The sequence below is a fragment of the Aulonocara stuartgranti genome, assembly GCF_965226115.1.
Source record: "Aulonocara stuartgranti genome assembly, chromosome: 3".
NCBI lineage: Eukaryota > Metazoa > Chordata > Actinopteri > Cichliformes > Cichlidae > Aulonocara > Aulonocara stuartgranti.
In genome coordinates, this window is record NC_138941.1 from 35246110 (window position 1) to 35263825 (window position 17716).

Here is a 17716-nt window from a genome sequence, read left to right on the forward strand (position 1 = left end):
GGGATTGGCATTAAGAAGCCCGGGAGATGTTTTTCTGGAAAGTGGCTGGTTTGGAGAGGCAGCAGCTGCTGTTGGACTAAACTGAGCATCAATGACTGTCTAATCCAAGCGAGGCCACTATCAGCACAGCGAGGGCGCTGCCGAGCAGCAGCTCCACCAGCTCCAACGTGCCCGAGGAGGGGGAGGGAGTAGACGCAGACAAGCCCGGTGACCTATGGTCTTCCTGCAGGCGACAGCTTCTTGCAAATAAGCTATATGCATTTATATGTGTGCTACTGCATGTGTGTGTGCGGCCCTGACACGCAGCTAGCTGCACGCTGCATCGGTCGGTCTAATCAGGGGGAAAGAGGAAGAGGGAAGAACGACAAGTGTGAGTCAAGTCGTCACGCAACGGCTGGCGATACACTCCGGGATAGCTCTCACCAGCCCCGAAGCGCAGCTCTTTATAGCAGCGAGCTCGCTTTTGACACACTCTCACAAAAGCACACAATGAGAGGATGATGACACTGCACCTGCATTTTCATCAGCAGGAGCAGAAATGGATATTTTTGCAGGATGGACATACACCGGCCAGCTTTCAGATCAGTGTTGGAGAACTTTCAGGCTACACTTTATTGATTTATGAGCCAAACAGTAAAAGTAGAAAGTCCTAGGCTTGTACGCTAATGCGGGATTATGTAATTGCTAAACTTTTGCATCATGTTAAGTCTCTGTAACCGCGCCAGTCATCAGTTTCAAAATACACAAGTGCTTTAGCTTAACTATTCTATCTTTATTCCTCAAAGGGGCTTTTTCCCTTTTTTCCAACACAGACCCATCTGCCTCATTTACTTTTACAACCGTCCTCAAACCCCAGTGGGATGAGCGTGTTACGTCCTTCTCTCCTGGCAGTGTCACAATTATGATCAAAAGCTGCCTGTGTGTGTGTGTGTGTGTGTGTGTGTGTGTGTGTGTGAGGGACAAGTGTGGACAAAACAAATGGTGAAGCCAACACCAAACCCTCTTGTGTCACTTAATTATTTTCAGTGCTCCAGATGCTGTCTCTGACTGAGTACACAGCTTAAGACTTTGCTCAAGGCAGTGCTTTGCGAAGGCGTCCCGGCCCTTTAAATAATACTGCAACTGAAGGCGAGGGATGGGGCAACAATGATACAGCAGCCACAGCCCTGATGGCAATTATTTAGACGTCCACTTGCTAATTATAATAGAGGATGACAGGTGCCCAAAACAATTTGGGCGCAAACTGCCTGTGAGCTTCTGCGTGTGGTTGTCTCTGCTTATGGTTACAGATAAAGATAGCCAAGCCAGTGTCTCATCAAGCAATCATCTCTTACTTTGAGCCGGGCTGTGCTGCGGTTGATGCTTTCTGATGAGCATCTTGTTACTGAGATGCTGCATGCTGGCATATTCACCGTTTTCCTGAAGGTAATTCAAGAAAACTGTCTTCTGAAATACTGTTTTTCTCGCACCTAAGAGGTGCAAGAAAAGGGGATTTAAGAACCTTTTCTTTAAATTCAATTTAAAATGACACCAGTTTTGTTTGTCTATCATTTTCATGAATAAATATTTAATCACTTGGACTACAAGCTATTAGTATTTAGTATTTATTTAGTATTTATTTATTTATTGTCATTGTCAAGAACAATGAAATTGCATTTGGGGCTTCCATACAACCCCCCAAAAAAGAAGAAAATAATAAATACCCCTTAAAACCCAAGTGTACATATTTAACCCAGTGTGACTCCAATGCAATAAGACAATCCTTAGCAATAATGTTCGTAGAAATTCAGACAAAGACCTGAGAAACATGACAAAATACAACAATGCAACCCATTCAATATTATTGTACTGTGAGATATGATATCAGATATGATAGTTATCTATTTAAGAAAGAGGGGGGGGGGGGGGGCAGGAGGGGGAAGAGAATAAAGATATGATGCACCAATGCAGACCAGTTCATTGCTATTAAGAAGTTGGATATGGTTATTGTCCGTGAGAGGGGGGCAGAGAGTTCAGGAGCCTCACAGCCTGTGGATACAGGCTGTTGGCCAGTCTGGATGTTCTGGCCTGTATAGACCTGTACCTTCTCCCTGAGGGCAGCAGATGGAAAAGGTGGCGCGCAGGGTGATGTTGGTCCCGCAGGATACTGTGCACCCTCCTCAGACAGCGAGTGGGGAAGATATTACTGATCTCTGGCAGACTTGTTCCAATAATTCTGCCAGCTTCTTTCACCACCCGCTGGAGTGCTTGCTGATCGGCCTTGGTGCAGCTGGGGAACCACACTAGAAATCCATACGTCAGAACGCTGCTGATGGCACAGTTGTAGAAGTTCAACATCAGAGATCTGGGAATGTGTGCGCTCCGCAGTCTCCTCAGGTAGTAGAGGCGCTGTTGGGCCTTCCGTACAACTGAGGTGATATGGTTGCCCCAGGACAGGTCCTCGGTCACAGTTACCCCCAAGAATTTAAAACTGCTCACCCTCTCCACCGCCTCACTGCCAATGAAGAGAGGCAGATGGTTGTTATGACCCCTCTTCCGGAAATCTACAATGATCTCCTTGGTCTTTTTGGTGTTTAAGACCAAGTTATTGTCGTGGCACCATGACTCTAGTTGTTGCACCTCTGTCCTATAGTTTGTCTCATCATTGTTGGATATAAGTCCGAGCACTGTAGTGTCATCTGCAAACTTAACAATGAGATTGGACGCGCAGGAGGAAATACAGTCATGGGTGAAGAGAGTGTATAGCAGAGGGCTCAGAACACACCCCTGAGGGGCACCGGTGTTGACCACAAGGCTGGAAGAGGTGTTCTTACCCACTCTGACACTCTGTCTACGGTTAGTGAGGAAGTCCACAATCCAGTTGCACAGAGAGGAGTTAAGTCCCAGTTGGTGGAGTTTGGGACGGAGTTTGTATGGCCGGATGGTATTAAAAGCCGAGCTGTAGTCTACAAAGAGGAGCCGTGCATAGGTGTTCCTGTGTTCCAAGTGCTTCAGTAATGTGTGCAGCACTGTGGCGATCGCATCCTCGGTTGACCGGTTCTCCCTGTATGCAAACTGGTGCGAGTCCAGGGATGGTGGAAAAGCAGCTCTGATGTGTTTAATGACCAGTCTCTCCAGGCATTTGGCGGGAATGGGGGTGAGTGCCACAGGTCTGAAATCGTTCAGACATGTGACATTTGACTGTTTTGGGATGGGAACGATGGTTGCTGCTTTGAAACAGGATGGTACCAGTGAACAGGACAACGAGGTGTTATATATAGAGGTGAAGACGTCCGCCAGGTCCGCAGCACAGTCTTTTAGCACCCGGCCCAGCACTCCATCCGGCCCGGCCGCCTTCCTGGTGTTAATGCTCCGGAACACACGCCTCAGCTCATGAGTGCTCAGGACCGGAGCAGGGTCGGTTGAGGGGAGAGGGGACAGGACAGGGTCGGTGTTCTCCCTGTCAAAACGGGCATAAAAGAGATTTAGATCCTCAGCCAGAGTAGAACTGTCGGCTGAGGGTGATGGTGTTCTTCTTTTGTAGTCCGTGATAGCCCTGATGCCCTCCCAGACCTGCCTTGGGTTTGTGTTGTTCTCAAACCTGGCCTCGATACGCCTCCTGTGCTGCTGCTTGGCAGTCTTGATGCCTCTTCTCAGGTTGGCCCTGGCAGCACTGTATGCCTCCTGGTCCCCGGATTTGAAAGCGTTGTTCCTTGTTCGAATAAGTTGTTGAACTCCGTGTGTCATCCAGGGTGGATTATTAGGGAACACACGGAATCGTTTCCAAGTTGTTACATTGTCCACACAGAAACAGATGTAGTCCAAGACAGTGGAGGTGTAACTGTCCAATGCGACACGATTGTCAGTGTCCTGCACCTTGAATACATCCCAGTCTGTGCAGTGGAAACAGTCCTGAAGCATCGGAATAGCGTCCTGCGGCCATGTTCTCACGGTTTTGGTTGTAATCCCAGTGCTCTTGATCTTTTGTGTGTATATTGGGTGTAGCAGAAGGGAGAGATGGTCTGACAGACCCAGGTGGGGATAAGCCTGGGCTCTGTACGCATTCGCCATGTTGGTGTACACCTGGTCCAACGTTCTATCTCCTCTGGTAGCACACTTCACATTACGGTGGAAATTGTGAAGTACAGATTTCAGGTCCGCGTGGTTAAAATCCCCAGCCGCAATAAAGACACTGTCCGGGTGTGCTACCAGGCTGTTATTGATGCTGCTGCTCAATTGTGCTAACGCTAGCTTAGCATTAGCATCTGGTGGAATGTAAACAGCGCAGATGTAAACGGCAGAAAATTCCCGAGGGAGTAAATCAAAACCAATGCATGCATTCACATGATTTACGCAAAATGCCGCATTGGATAACAATGGTATCCAATACAGCTGTTTTATTACATGTAATGCAGTGTGAGTCATTTATCTAGATGCAGCACAATATGAGCATAACTAAATAAGAAAGGTAAGTGTCTGTGAAGCTTCTCAGTCATCCAGGTCATCGTAGTCAAAGGAGCTTGTAAAGAAAAGCATCTGGACTTCTTTAAGTTGCTTGAAGATAGGGCTGCTCAATTAATCGAATTTTAATCACGATTACGATCTGGGCTTTCAACGATCATTAAAAATGACTGAGCCGATTATTAGCCCCTCCCTCGTGCTTTACTCTCGCGCTGCTCCGTGTGGCAAATCGAGCGCACCTCTCTGCATTTCGAACACGCATCACAACAATTAAGAGGACCCGAGGGAAGCTCGGAAAGCTAAGCAGAAGTTATTTGGAGAGGAGAGTGACTGCCGTTGGTTGAAAAGAGAGGTAAAAAAAAAAACTTCAGTGGTGTGGAAACATTATGGGTTGGCGGAGTTAGACGTGGATCAAGTAGACAGTGTGTAAACTTTGCTACGGTGTCATAGCTGCACCACAGAGCAACACTGCAAAGTTCACTAAACATAGATGTTTACATTTTTCATTTATTTTTTATATTGCAAACATTTGCACTGTTATCAATATTTGCACACTATTTTATATTATTTTTTAAAGTCATTATTCAATACATTGTTATTGTTAACCCTTTAAATCCCTGTAGAACCGGAACCGCGTAAGTTAGCGCAATAATTTGTTTTGCATATGAAACCAGAGGAGTTGTACTTACATCTTATGCCATCAGCTTGTCCTGGGTCACGGTTTCCTTCCACATAAAGCTTTGGAAAAATTGCATAAACAGCGCTTGCAGCAACAAAAACATAATATTCCAGAAACACACTTTGCCGATCCGATCAGCTGTTTGTAACACTTCCCACATTGAAAAAGACGTCAACTGGAACTATCGCATGTCCGCCATTTCCTGTCCGGAACCGGAAGTGACGTCATTTTCGCAGAAAATGTAGTTTTTTACTTGTAGGCCTTAAAAGCCTATTCGAGTTCTAAGCATTCCAGAAACTATTCAGAAAAGTATAGAGTCAAACATGACATGTTTTTATAAGTCATGTTTGACTCTATACTTTTCTGAATAGTTTCTGGGATGCTTAGAACTCAAATTGCACTGCTGGAAATATTTTATTTTGATGCACATGCTGTTTTCTTTGCAAATTTGCATCATAGGATTGTTTTTTGTTTTTCTTGCAGTATATAAAAATTGCTGTATCTCCAAAATAAAACTATGAAGACACTCAAAATAAATTTCCTGTGGTGGGAAACTATTTTTTTTTTGTATTTAAAGTTTTGAGGGATAAGCCTCTTAAATTTCCCCAAGTAGAAATATATGTAAAAAAAACAAAAATGATTTTCAATTTTTTTGTAGTTTATTGCACTTTTTTGCAATTAATGTAATTACTATGGACTTAATGCATACATATTATTAAAATATGGGCTATAACAGTTGTATTGATGTATAGCAACTTGAAATGCTCCCAAAAATGGCCCTACAGCATGTAAAAAAAAAAAAAAAAGCTCTGGCGGACTTGGTTCTATGGTAGGTCTTAAAGGGTTAAATAAATATCGTCAAAAAATCGAGATCTCAATTTCAGTGAAAATAATCGTGATTATCATTTTTGCCATAATCGAGAAGCCCTACTTGAAGACATTTCACCTCTCATCCGAGAAGCTTCTTCAATTCAAGACAGGAAAGTAGCCAAAAAGCAGGAAGTGTATTTTACTGCATTTCTGTGTCCGCAGTGGTAAGTCTGGTCAGTCAAATTGGTGGTGGAATTAGTTTCATTGTGTTGACACTCAGTGTCAGGTATGTTGTGGTAATATTATTTTGTCCTATGTCTAACAATTATCTATTTTCCTCTTGCCTGCCTGCTTCTTGTCTCATTTAGGCAATAAACTCACCATAGTGTGGAGGAGCGAGCAGACTTAAAAGGTTTTTTTAAAAACTCTTTGTAGGAGGTTAAACTTAAAAATGGGATAATCATACATAGTACAACATTGACTGTGTGTTCACCCTCTTTCCTTCAAGTACTTCAGAAAATAAGGCATCGATTTTCTCAAACTGTCATGGTCTACGGTGGGTGGCTGGAGTTTCCATTAGGCTCCTGAACTGACCTGGGATCCGCCCCTGGGCAGGGCCAACTCCAGCTCCTGCACACCTGGAGCCTATTGCAGGCTATCAAGCCAGAGGGATTTAAACCACACATCGATGTTCACTCACTGCCAGTTCGTCATCAACCCATGTTGGTAACAGGTCTTGTGTTTCAAATTCTCGCTGTGATTTATCTTACTAACAAAGACTCTTTTGTGCTACAGTTGCTGTACCCACCCTGGCTCACTCCACCTCCGGACTCGGGATACCTAGTGATCATTTTGGAAATCCCTCTGTGCCTCACCTGCCTGCCCTCCTGCCATCACACTCCATCTGGAGCCCCAGATCTCAGGTCAGCCTTTCCACGCCACTCAGCCTCCCCTGGATCTTCATCATCCCCCTCTCAAACACTCCAGGTCCCTAACTGCAAGTAAGAATTGCTGCTCTTATACTGGCCACTTCTGAGCTGCCTTCACTACCTGCCTAACTCCTATATCCTCTCCCCTCAGTGTGACTGTTCCCCACTCAGCTCCGTTCCACTTCTCAGGCCTCGTTCCCTCGCCCTAGCCACGTTCCCCTGGGCACGCCACACCAAGGCTCCACGTCTCGTCATTTTCTGTCTTTGCCACGTTTCCCTTTTTTTCCCCCTTGCACTTAACCGTAATAAACTGTTAAATCATCTACTGTCTCCGCTCTGGGTTTCTGCACCTGAGTCCTATTCAGTACCGGCCATCCGTCGCCGTGACACAAACGAGATTACTTCTGCATAGAGCTGGGCGATATGAGATTTTTTCATATCACGATATGTTTTTTTCATTTCAGGCGATAACGATATCTATCACGATATAAGCCAAATAACTATATTTGTAAGATTTAAATGTGCCGTTGCTCACAAGTAAAATGTGAAATAATCAGCAGCTTGTTTTTATTTAAATATTTATTTCCCATAATAAGTTCAACAGGGTAGATGTACTTAAGGAACATGAGACTTTTTCAGATAAATAAAGGCAAATATTGCAAACTACACAAAAGGCAGCCGCTAAAGCGTTTAAGTTTCAAAATAGAACAAACGAAACAGACTAAATTGTCAATTCCACTTAGAAACAAAATATTAATTCTAAAAATAAATCTTAGTTTGTTTTACAGAAGAACAGACAAAACTGACTAACTTTTGTCAATATCAAATAAACTGAGAACTAAAAGGAAATTCTCAATCTCTCCTTGTTGTATAGCTGAGCTTTTCAAACAGTTTTAACAGTTACTTTAGTCTGACAAAAGCCGAATGACGAATTAGCGCTTCCAGTCAGAGACTGAGGCTACGTCCACACGTACACGGGTATTTTTGAAAACTGAGATTTTCCGTTTTCGTTTTAAAAAATAATCCCGTCCACACATAAAGGCAGAAATGAAAGAAAACGCTGCTATGAACATGCCAAAGCAGCAGGTGGCGCTAGATTCCTAACCGTGCAGAAATGTTGGCCAATCAGAAGTCTAGAAGCCTCGGTGGGAAAAAGTAAACAAAGCTGGGGCATAGAAGCAGAACCGAGTCGTATGTGTGGAGGGACAGTAACTGTGTGTATATGTAAGCATTTAAACACTGCAGAGAGTAGAATTAACAGTAACAGTATTGTAGAAATTCATTTCACCGAAACAATAACGTGGCGCACAGTGTGACGCATGCACCAGTTTATTGTATTTCCAGACTTGCTTTCGGCACAATTTACAGTGCAGCTACTCTGTTTTTTGTCAGACTTGAAATAGCCGAAATACCTTCACACTACGGAACTTCTATGGCTCTTCCGTTCGACAATCTCTCCGGCATTGGAACCATCGTCTGTTTTCTCTTCGGTCACGCTCGGTTGATTTTTCTAGTCGGCACACTCATTTCCTCCATTACGCGCTGGCTGCTTCCCAAACAAACACACGTGCGCCTTGGCACTTGTGCTGTACGTAACAAGTCACGCGACGTGACGCTGCGGCTGTGATTGGTTCGGCTCTGCGCTACTTAATTTGGATTGGCTGACCTTTTTTTTTTTTTTTTTTAAGAGGACAAGAGCGGCGAGGTCTATCGCGATAGCTTAATTTCTCTATCGAGTAAAAGTTATATCGCGATACATATCGTTATCGTTCTATCGCCCAGCTCTACTTCTGCATGAGGGAAAACCTGGTCGCTGGACATTTTCATGAAATGTCTTCAAAGCATGAAAAGAAGGCAGCTGGACCACTAGCGTTTTATTTTGTTTGTTTGCTTTTACCTGAGACTGTCCACAAGTTGTTCTGGAAGTGAAGAAGTCTCTTGGCTGAGAGGCGCTAGAGAAGCCCATCTGCCTTTTTTTCAAGCTATCACGACTACCATGATGTGAATGACAGAGAACCTAGACTGTCATCTAAGAAGCTGGTATCACCATTAGAGGTGGGCGGATAAAGTAACAGTATGAAATTCAGTATTGATACCGGCCCTGAAGTTACTCGGTATTGGACCGATACCAGAATCTGCAGTGTCACACACCACTTCTCTCTGCAGATAAGTCCTGAACAAAACCATCCAATCATTTGTGTTGTCATCATGTATCCCAATAGCCCTCTTGCTGAGACACACCAAGCACCATTAAACACACAGGCATGCAGTCATACACACTAAATTAGCCACACAAGAACCCTTCCCATGGGACAGAAGAAATAGGGGGTGGGAGGTGGCAGAGGGTATATCCAATCACTGAAATCAAGGCAGCTGACTGGTGAATAATGAATATAAATTGAATGCTCTTCACTTGCATTGCCGTGCACGGCTTCAGTGAGTGGGAGACGGAGCTGATACACAGCTATTGACATGATGGGGTGATTGTGGGGTGTGTTTATACATGCTTAAGATAGGACTGTATTATTGTCTGTCATTTTGTCTGCTTCTTTCCTTTATGGCTTTCCAGTGTGTGTGTGTGTGTGTGTGTGTGTGTGTGTGTGTGTGTGTGTGTGTGCGCCAGTCTGAGTGTGCGTATGTGCTTCTCCGTGTCTGCGAATGAGCCCTATTGACATCCTCTACTGTGACCCTCTGACTCCTGACAACTCCAATCAGTAGGATGAGTGGGAGGTGCAGGGAGGCAGTGTGAGTCCACAGCAAACTGCTATGTTGAGGGTGTGTGTGTGTGTAAGAGAGGAGTCAGCGTGTGTGTGCGTGCGTGCGTGTGCGAGCAAAGATATAAGAGGTTTGCACATAAATTGGTCCTATCCAGGTACAAATTCAGAAAAGGCGAGAAAGTTTGATACTCATGTGATGCACTGTTTTGTACATACTGCAGTTTAAGTTGTTACACTGGAGGTAATGGTGAGTCTAGATTCACTCTAAGCTTTATAAAAATTACAACACATCATTTTTCAGTTTTATCTGACAACCTAAAATCTAAAACGTGGAGATTTTGAAGTAAAGCGGAGCTACCCGCAGGCAAAGTCGTCGGCTCCGAGTCTGACATCATGCAATATGTCACCTCCTATTATGCTGGCAATTATCTATTAGCACCATTGCTTGCACTGGGGTTTGTGAGAGTCACATGCCAAACAGTGTGACCTGCCATTTTCTATCAACAAGGTCCAGATTTAGATTCCACATTAGTCCCTGCATGATGCCAGGCGCCTGTGTGAATGAGGGAGAGGAAAACCGTTGCACTTTGCTTAACACAAACACAATCCCAGATGGTTTTCTTCTCTGCTCAAGAGGAGAGCGAACCTGACGCTGTTCGCACACACGTATGTGTGATATCTAACAAACACCCCAAAAGGGAAAAGAAACACACACTATCATTCTCCTCCAGCCGGATAAACCGTCATTCAGTCTCCTGTTATCCTGGGGAAGATGTGACTATACAGATGTGTCACTATTTCCTTTCTTTTAGTCTGTAGAATGGCATTGGGCTCATTTCAAGGCACAACTCTGACAATGCTGGCAGGATAGTCTCTTACAGTGTGTGATATATCTTTTTGTTGTCGGGCATTACAGCCTCGCTATCAGCACGCTACTATGCTAACTAGCAGGTAGCACTGCATTTGGCACTTTCTAGGATAATTGTTCTAATTCATGCATAACACATGCTTTTACTCAATCAGTAACTATAAACAGGTAGCTTTGCAGTGCATGTCATTGCCAGCAGAAACACTAAAGGACAGTTTGTCTTAAAACCACACAATAAATAAATGAGTCTGCAATCATGTTTTCTGTTCTGTCCTGTTCTTTTTTGTATATGTGTGTTTTTTTGCTGCTGATACAACCAAATTTCCCCTTCTGGGACAATTAAAGGATTATTCTATCTAAAATGAACGTATTTGGTGAAGTTTGATGTCATTATTTAATTGTGTTAACCAAATGTAATTAGTATTCCAAACCAACAAGTTCTTAAACCTCCCAGCTGAATAGTCTAACAAGCATGTTGGCTAACCAGGCCTTTTTCTTTATCCTCCTCATCATCTTGTACTGCCAGCCTCATGCCCGAGCTGCCTAAATCAATATTAAGACTTTTTGAGGTCCTGTGACCACCCTGGGTCTATCTTACTTGTTATCAGTACAAAATTCAAAAGCCAGCATCTATCATATGTACATGGGGGGAATTATTTTTTGAAACCCATCTGAATTTGTATGTTTGCTCACTTACAAAGGACTGACAAGTCGTTATTATGATATTGTCATAGAGAAAGACTAACCAAAACACACTACATACAAGTTATAAATTGTTTTGCATGTCAATGAGTGAAATATGCACTTGATCCCCAAACAAAACATGACTTAGTACTTGGTGGAGAAACTCTTGTTTCCCAAGCAAAGCAGTGAGATGTTTCTTGTAGTTGGTCTTGAGGATTTTGGTCTACAGAAACTCTTTATGCGTCAGGTTTCTTGGCTCAACTCCCTACACAGATTTCCTATAGGATTGAGGTTTGGAGACGGGCTAGGACACTCCATGACCTTCTTTAGTCACACCTTTGTTGCCTTGATGGTATGTTTTGGCTCACTGTCATGCTGGAAGACCCATCCATGACCCATCTTCAGTGTTCTGGCTGAGGGAAGGAGGTTCTCGTCCAATATTTTAAAGTACATCCAACAGAAAAACAGCCCCAAAGCACAACGTTTCCACCTTCGTGCTTGAATTTGGGGATGCTGTTCTCTGGGTTATAGTCAGCATTTCTCTTTCTCCTAACACGTCGGGTTGGGTTGACGCCAAATAGCTTGATTTTGGTTTCATCTGACCACACCACTTTCTCCCAAGCCTTCTCTGAATCACTTAAATGTTTAATGAAAAACTTAATACAGGCCTTTATATTTTCTACTCTCCAATTTTATCAGTCTGTGTGAATTGTAGTGAACTGGCAAGAGTGGCACATGGTGTGGTCTTCTGCTGCTCTAGCCCATCCACTTCAACGTTCAACATGTTGTGTGTTCAAAGATGCTCATCTGCATACGTTGGTTTTATCAAGTGGTGATTTGAGTTACTGTTGCCTTCCTATCATCAACCTCTTACATTAACAAGGCGTTTTTATCCAGGGAACTGCTGCTCGCTGAATATTTTCACTTTTACCGACCATTCTCTTTGTGTGGGAAAATCCATCCCAGAAGGTCAGCATATTGTGAACTACTCAGACCAACAACCGTATCACATTCAGAGTCACTTAATCACCTTTCTTCCCCAAAGTGATGCTTTTTTTTACCTAACGCATATACAAACGAGTCATAAAGATGATGTCTTTTATGAAAGAAGGCCAGATAAAAGCCACATTCTGCACATGGTACACTTAGTGTGATACATAATTAAATAAATAAAAAATCTGGGTGCTAAACCTACAGCGCTAACATGTTAGACTCCGAAAATAAGTCACACAAACTGTTAAAATCCTTCATCAAGCTAAATCATAAACATTTTGCTTTCAAAACTACAATAGCTGGGCTCTTTAGTCCCCAAGAGCTTACAGTGTTGATTAAAGAGGAGGTGATGCAACATGGTGGTAAACAGCTAGCATTAAATTTTAGCCAATTTTAAAAAACACAAACAGACAAAAAAACAAAACAATATAAGTTTTTGGTTGAAATATTACTTTTTTATATATTTCCAAATAAATGCTAGATTTGACTTATTTCCAAATCACTGCATTGTGTTTTTTTAATTTACATGTTTAAGAAACAGGGCTGCGTAAATCATCCCTACAGCTACATGTTTTTTTTTTATCAGCCATTTCCTGTTGAAAGACAATTATGTTTATCAGAGCTTTGTGCATGTATTAAACCAACTGAATCAAATATGTAGCATGCTGAATGTTATTCAGACAAATAGGTTTTAGTTTGCACGCACAAAAACAAAAACTTGCCTCTGCTCCAAGTTCTCATTTTTCTCTCATAACACAAAGGAAAAGAATGAGTTAGCGCGCTTGCTGAGCACACAAAAGTCAGGTGGCCAATCTGAGCGCAGATTGAAAGGGCAACAGAAGAAGGTGTGTGATTTATGCTTAATCCAAGCACTGTGTCTCATAAGGCTGTAACTGCACTTTCATTTCAGGGAGTAGTTTGTTAGCCACGGGGAGCCCTGTAAAAACCCCTGCTTGGTGCGATGATATAGTAGAGGTATGCCTTACTCGTGCTACACCTCAGCTTTGCAGGTAGACCCGCTTCACATTTCTACAAGGGCAGAATTAAAATGTGTTCCGCTGCAGAGGTCCTTCATGAGAGGTTTAATATATGTTTCACCTGCATGACATATCAGGCAATAACAGGCTTTCCGTCGTTTACAACCAAACATGATTTTTTTTTTCCTGCCAGCAGTCTCGGGCTTTCAGGCACTCTTTCATAGGCACGTAAAAAGCATCACATTATAAATTCCCTGGTCTATTATTACCTTTGCTGTAATGGCACATCCCACACAGCCGGTGCCAAAGAGCTCCGCTTGGGAACAGGCCCAAGGCACTGTGTTACACCAGTTACACCTAAGTAACTGCATTGTAGTGATTGAAATTTGAAAACCTCGAGACCTCATTTTTCTTTTACTCTGTATGTCACACTCCTGTTCTATCTGTAGTTGCTCATTCGCTGACTAGCGCTTACTCTATCTTGCTTTTTCTCTCTTTTTTTTACGCTGAGGACATGTAGAGTCACTCTGGGTTTGTCATGGGGTTCAAAAGCGCACTAAAATTTATGAATTACAAACTAAAGACCGGAATTCTCAAGCGCACAATTGTCACAACAATAACACAAACCAACAAGAAAAAAAGAAGTCATAGTTTGGCCTTGAACAACATGCTACAAGGGGGCATAACTAGGAAACAAGTTCTTGTATGTGTTTAGAAAAGAAGGCAAAGGTAGCACTAGGATAGCCAATTAGCGACACAGGCTTTGTTGTTCATAAATAAAATGGAGCCACCGGTTCTGCAGAAGCATTTTAAATGCTGCCACAGCACACTGAATTTTTATTTCCCCAACCTCTGCCGCAGTGTCTAGTATCTCATTTCTCATTCACATGTAAGTACAATCGTGTTTTGAAACATAATATCGGAGTGCTTCACTGTCCCATTGGCATAAGTGCAAACAGCCATGGTAAAATCTGAAGTAATGAAGCGATGCTTTGCAGGGGGAGCGGCGCTGCCCCCTCGATACGCAGCGCTCTGAGACACTACAGTGTAAACTACACAGATATGATTGACTTGTCTAATCCAATTACACGAAGAAAGCGCTGTTCATTTAAAGTGTACATTAAGCTCCAATTTGGAGACTATTTTCTGATTAGCAGACTAATTGTTGCGTCTTGTCGATTTGCGCTACCTAACGTGATCCCGGCGCTGTCAATCAAGGCCGCGACTTCTGGACTGTCAATCACCGCGAGCCCGACATGCAAATCGTACGGAAACACACCCTTCACGTAGACTCAGAGTGTCCAAGTCGGTGCATTGAGCTCGCTTACATTTGTTGTATTTAACAGCCTTGACATTTACCAAAATTGATTTCTTTCACAGCCTTGCATTTGTTTGAACATACAACGGCGATGACTCTGTAATCCCATTTTAATTAGAAAGATGTAGCAAGCATGCTAAGCTCACACGCTCTATTCCCTGCAGCGATGCCACACTGGCGAGGAATCAATCACCAAGGCACCGGTTGCCGGGGCAACAAACAGGGGGCTTCTTCACTACTGTCTAAGTGGTAAATGATTGCCAGTGTAACTCATTGGTGGATGTGAGGAGTTTTTATCTGTCTGTCTGCACCCCCCACCCCCACCCCCACCCCGCATATACAGCGAGTTAATTAAAAGCAGCCGACATGAAATACATTTAAATATGAGCAGGAATGAAACATACAGTACAAATTGAATGCCCACGTCAAGGGGGTTTGAGGTTGGGCGTGGAGTGGGGGTGGGGTGGTAGCGGAAAGGCAATAGTGAAAAATGAATATGCAGTGTGAGGGAGGTGTGAAATGAAGAAAAACACACACACACACGCTCGAGGAGCCTGGTGAATGGAGCAAGAGAGGGAGGGGTGCGAGGAGCCAGGTGACTCCAGAGCGTTTTCTGATTTTATGTCAGACTGTCGGTTTCAAAACTCTCGAACCAGGCACTGCTCACACTGTTTTTAGTTCATTTTCACCCTAACAGCCGTCAAGCTTTCCTTATAACTGTGCAGCTCATTCTTTGCTGTAGCACAGATTTTACATATTTACTCGCAATGCTCTTAATAGGGTATTAAAATATCTGCATATGGATACTGTACTTTATACAGCTATTTTATAGTATCGTATTGTGTGTTACAGGGTAGGGCTGATGTTTTCTGCCTTTCATTATAAAGATGAAAATCCAGTATATTGGTGTAAATGCCTTTCACACTGGTATACAGTGTTACAGTTAGCCATTTTGACTTTTAACAAGCACTAGCCAATATATCCAATATATAACATACCACTACAATATTGCAAGTATTCGCTTACAATACTTACTGAAAAACACACAAAAAATGAAAATAATGTCACAGATTTTAGTCTTCCTTGTAAAAATTACAAGTATTTTTGGGCATTGGTACAGGAGTCTAAACACAACTCTGAGTCAGTTGTTTGTTTACAGTAACACCTGTTCTGAAATTGCTAAATCATGTCCCTGACCACTCAGATAATAATACAGAAAGATGAAATCTAAATTAAATCTACACATTTTTCTGCAATAAAAGAAATAGCTCTAAACAAACCCATGAGTAACCAGTGAAAAATACAAACCTATAACAACTCTGGTGGCAGCTAGTAGTTTTGGATGTGGAAGCCACCTACTTTAGTGTATTACAAATACTCATGAAAATTAACATATTTTGAAATAGCGGGGAACAAGAGTGCTGGAAAAGTTGATATAGTACAACTCTGCACAACACGGCCACCCAGCACAGGATTTGTTATTTCAACATTTCGACTTTTGTCGGAGCTTCATGCACAGCAGGGTTTGCATGGAGGCTGAATAAATGTGAAGGCACCCACTGCTGCACAACTGCTTGTTTATACTCAGGTTCACAATGAGAAGTTTGCAAAACTAAAACTGATCATACTGACAAACCAACAGCACACCTTCCAAACTCTGTCTCTCATACATAAATTGGAGAGCAACCACATTTCTGCCACTATCTGCCATCTTTATAATTTAGCCGCATCATCTTATAATGAAAAACACACTGTACTGTATTATGCTTACATGACTCTGGCACATATATTCCATATAGCAACCCAATCAATTATCAATTAATTCTACATCATTAAAAGGAAACCAATTGTAATCATTTCTAACAAAACGGTACTTCTGGATCCTACTAGAGTAGCTTTGCATGACTCACAGTTTAATATAACCCTACATGGGGAAAATACAGGGACATCTACACATTACAGCCACAGGAGTTGTTTGAACCCCACGCCATGAAGCTGCCGGCACATTGTTTTTGAGTCACTATGCACCTCAGGACTCTGATGCTTTCTATGGTCTGCCACTTCGTTGCCGTGGTTCCTACATACTGCAATATTATCACTTACACCTGATCGTGGAATATCTAGGAGGAAAGACATTTAATGAACTGATTTGTGTCCAATGTGGCATCCTATCACAGCACCACACTCGAATTCAGTGAGTTCTTCTTTACTGCATGGATAAGTGCTTGATTTTATACACCTGTGCAATGGGACTGAAAAGCAAGGCTTCATGACAGCGGGTAGCTCCGCATGTTTGATTTGGCAGATTTTTTACACCGGATGCCCTTCCTGACACAGCTGGGGCTCTTTCGCTTGTTAGCCGACTGTATAAACCACTACATTACGGAGCCCCGCCAATGGGACTGTAAACATCTGAATTCAAAGATAAAGAGGTACACTATATACACTATATTAACTCATGTTCATATAGTGTATCCTATAGTGTGCAGCTGCTCAGCCTCTGTCTGTAATTAGCCATGTTGCTATCCTTAAGCCAGCTTTCCTCTGACTGGTCGCCACTTTAAAACTTGAGGTTTGAAAACCAGGTGGGTGGAGCTGCTGTGCTCACAGTCAGAGGAGTTGGCCTGAGATGACCATTAATAAAGATTTCTGTTCTCAGTGTTAGAAAACACTGTCTGAAACAGCACATTTATTATAGTACACTCTGAAGTCTGAGCTCATAAGGATTATTGGTAGACACTCTGAAGTCATTATTTAACATTGTGACAGTATATAATGCAGAGATGTAGAAGATGGGAAATAAGGATGGCCCTGATTTAAATCGAAATTGAAATTTTTTACCTAACTTAATGGGTTTGTACGAAGGATGCAGTAAACGGTTAGTTCCACCTAATGTTTTTTCTTTTGGAAACAGAAAACAAGCGTTGCCTGTGCCTAATCCTGCCAGTGAAAATAACATCATTTTGCAGCACTTGGGATGCCCTGGACTAAGCAATGGCTCTCCATCAAGCGCTTTAGAAACAGAGCACAGATCACATTGGCCTGACAATAAAATGGTGTACACACCAGCAAACTCAGGTTGTCCATCTGGCAGCAGGCGCTGCCTGTCTATCCACTGGGATCATTCCTTCCTACTCTTCTGCCTCCCACCACTGTCTCTCCAATTAAAAGTTACACATCAGCCTCAAGTCTGAGCCAGACTTCCAGATGGTTGGAATGATAAAGCAAGCTTTTTCTTCTGTTGCATTGTCAGCGGAGAAATCAGTTACCTGTGTGTCTATTTTCCAAAAGTGCTGTGCAG

At 42.8% G+C, this 17716-nt stretch overlaps 1 protein-coding gene and 1 long non-coding RNA gene across 2 annotated transcripts in view; one reads left to right on the forward strand and one right to left on the reverse strand.

Annotated features, from left to right (window-relative positions):
• Positions 1-17716, reverse strand: part of LOC309703383 (glucosidase 2 subunit beta-like) — a 174231-nt gene that overhangs the window by 67296 nt on the left and 89219 nt on the right. The gene's annotated exons all lie outside the window — the stretch shown is intronic.
• LOC309703384 lies at positions 6479-7181 on the forward strand. The gene is made up of 2 exons (XR_014275884.1): positions 6479-6651; positions 6725-7181. It is a non-coding gene; the product is annotated as an uncharacterized lncRNA (long non-coding RNA).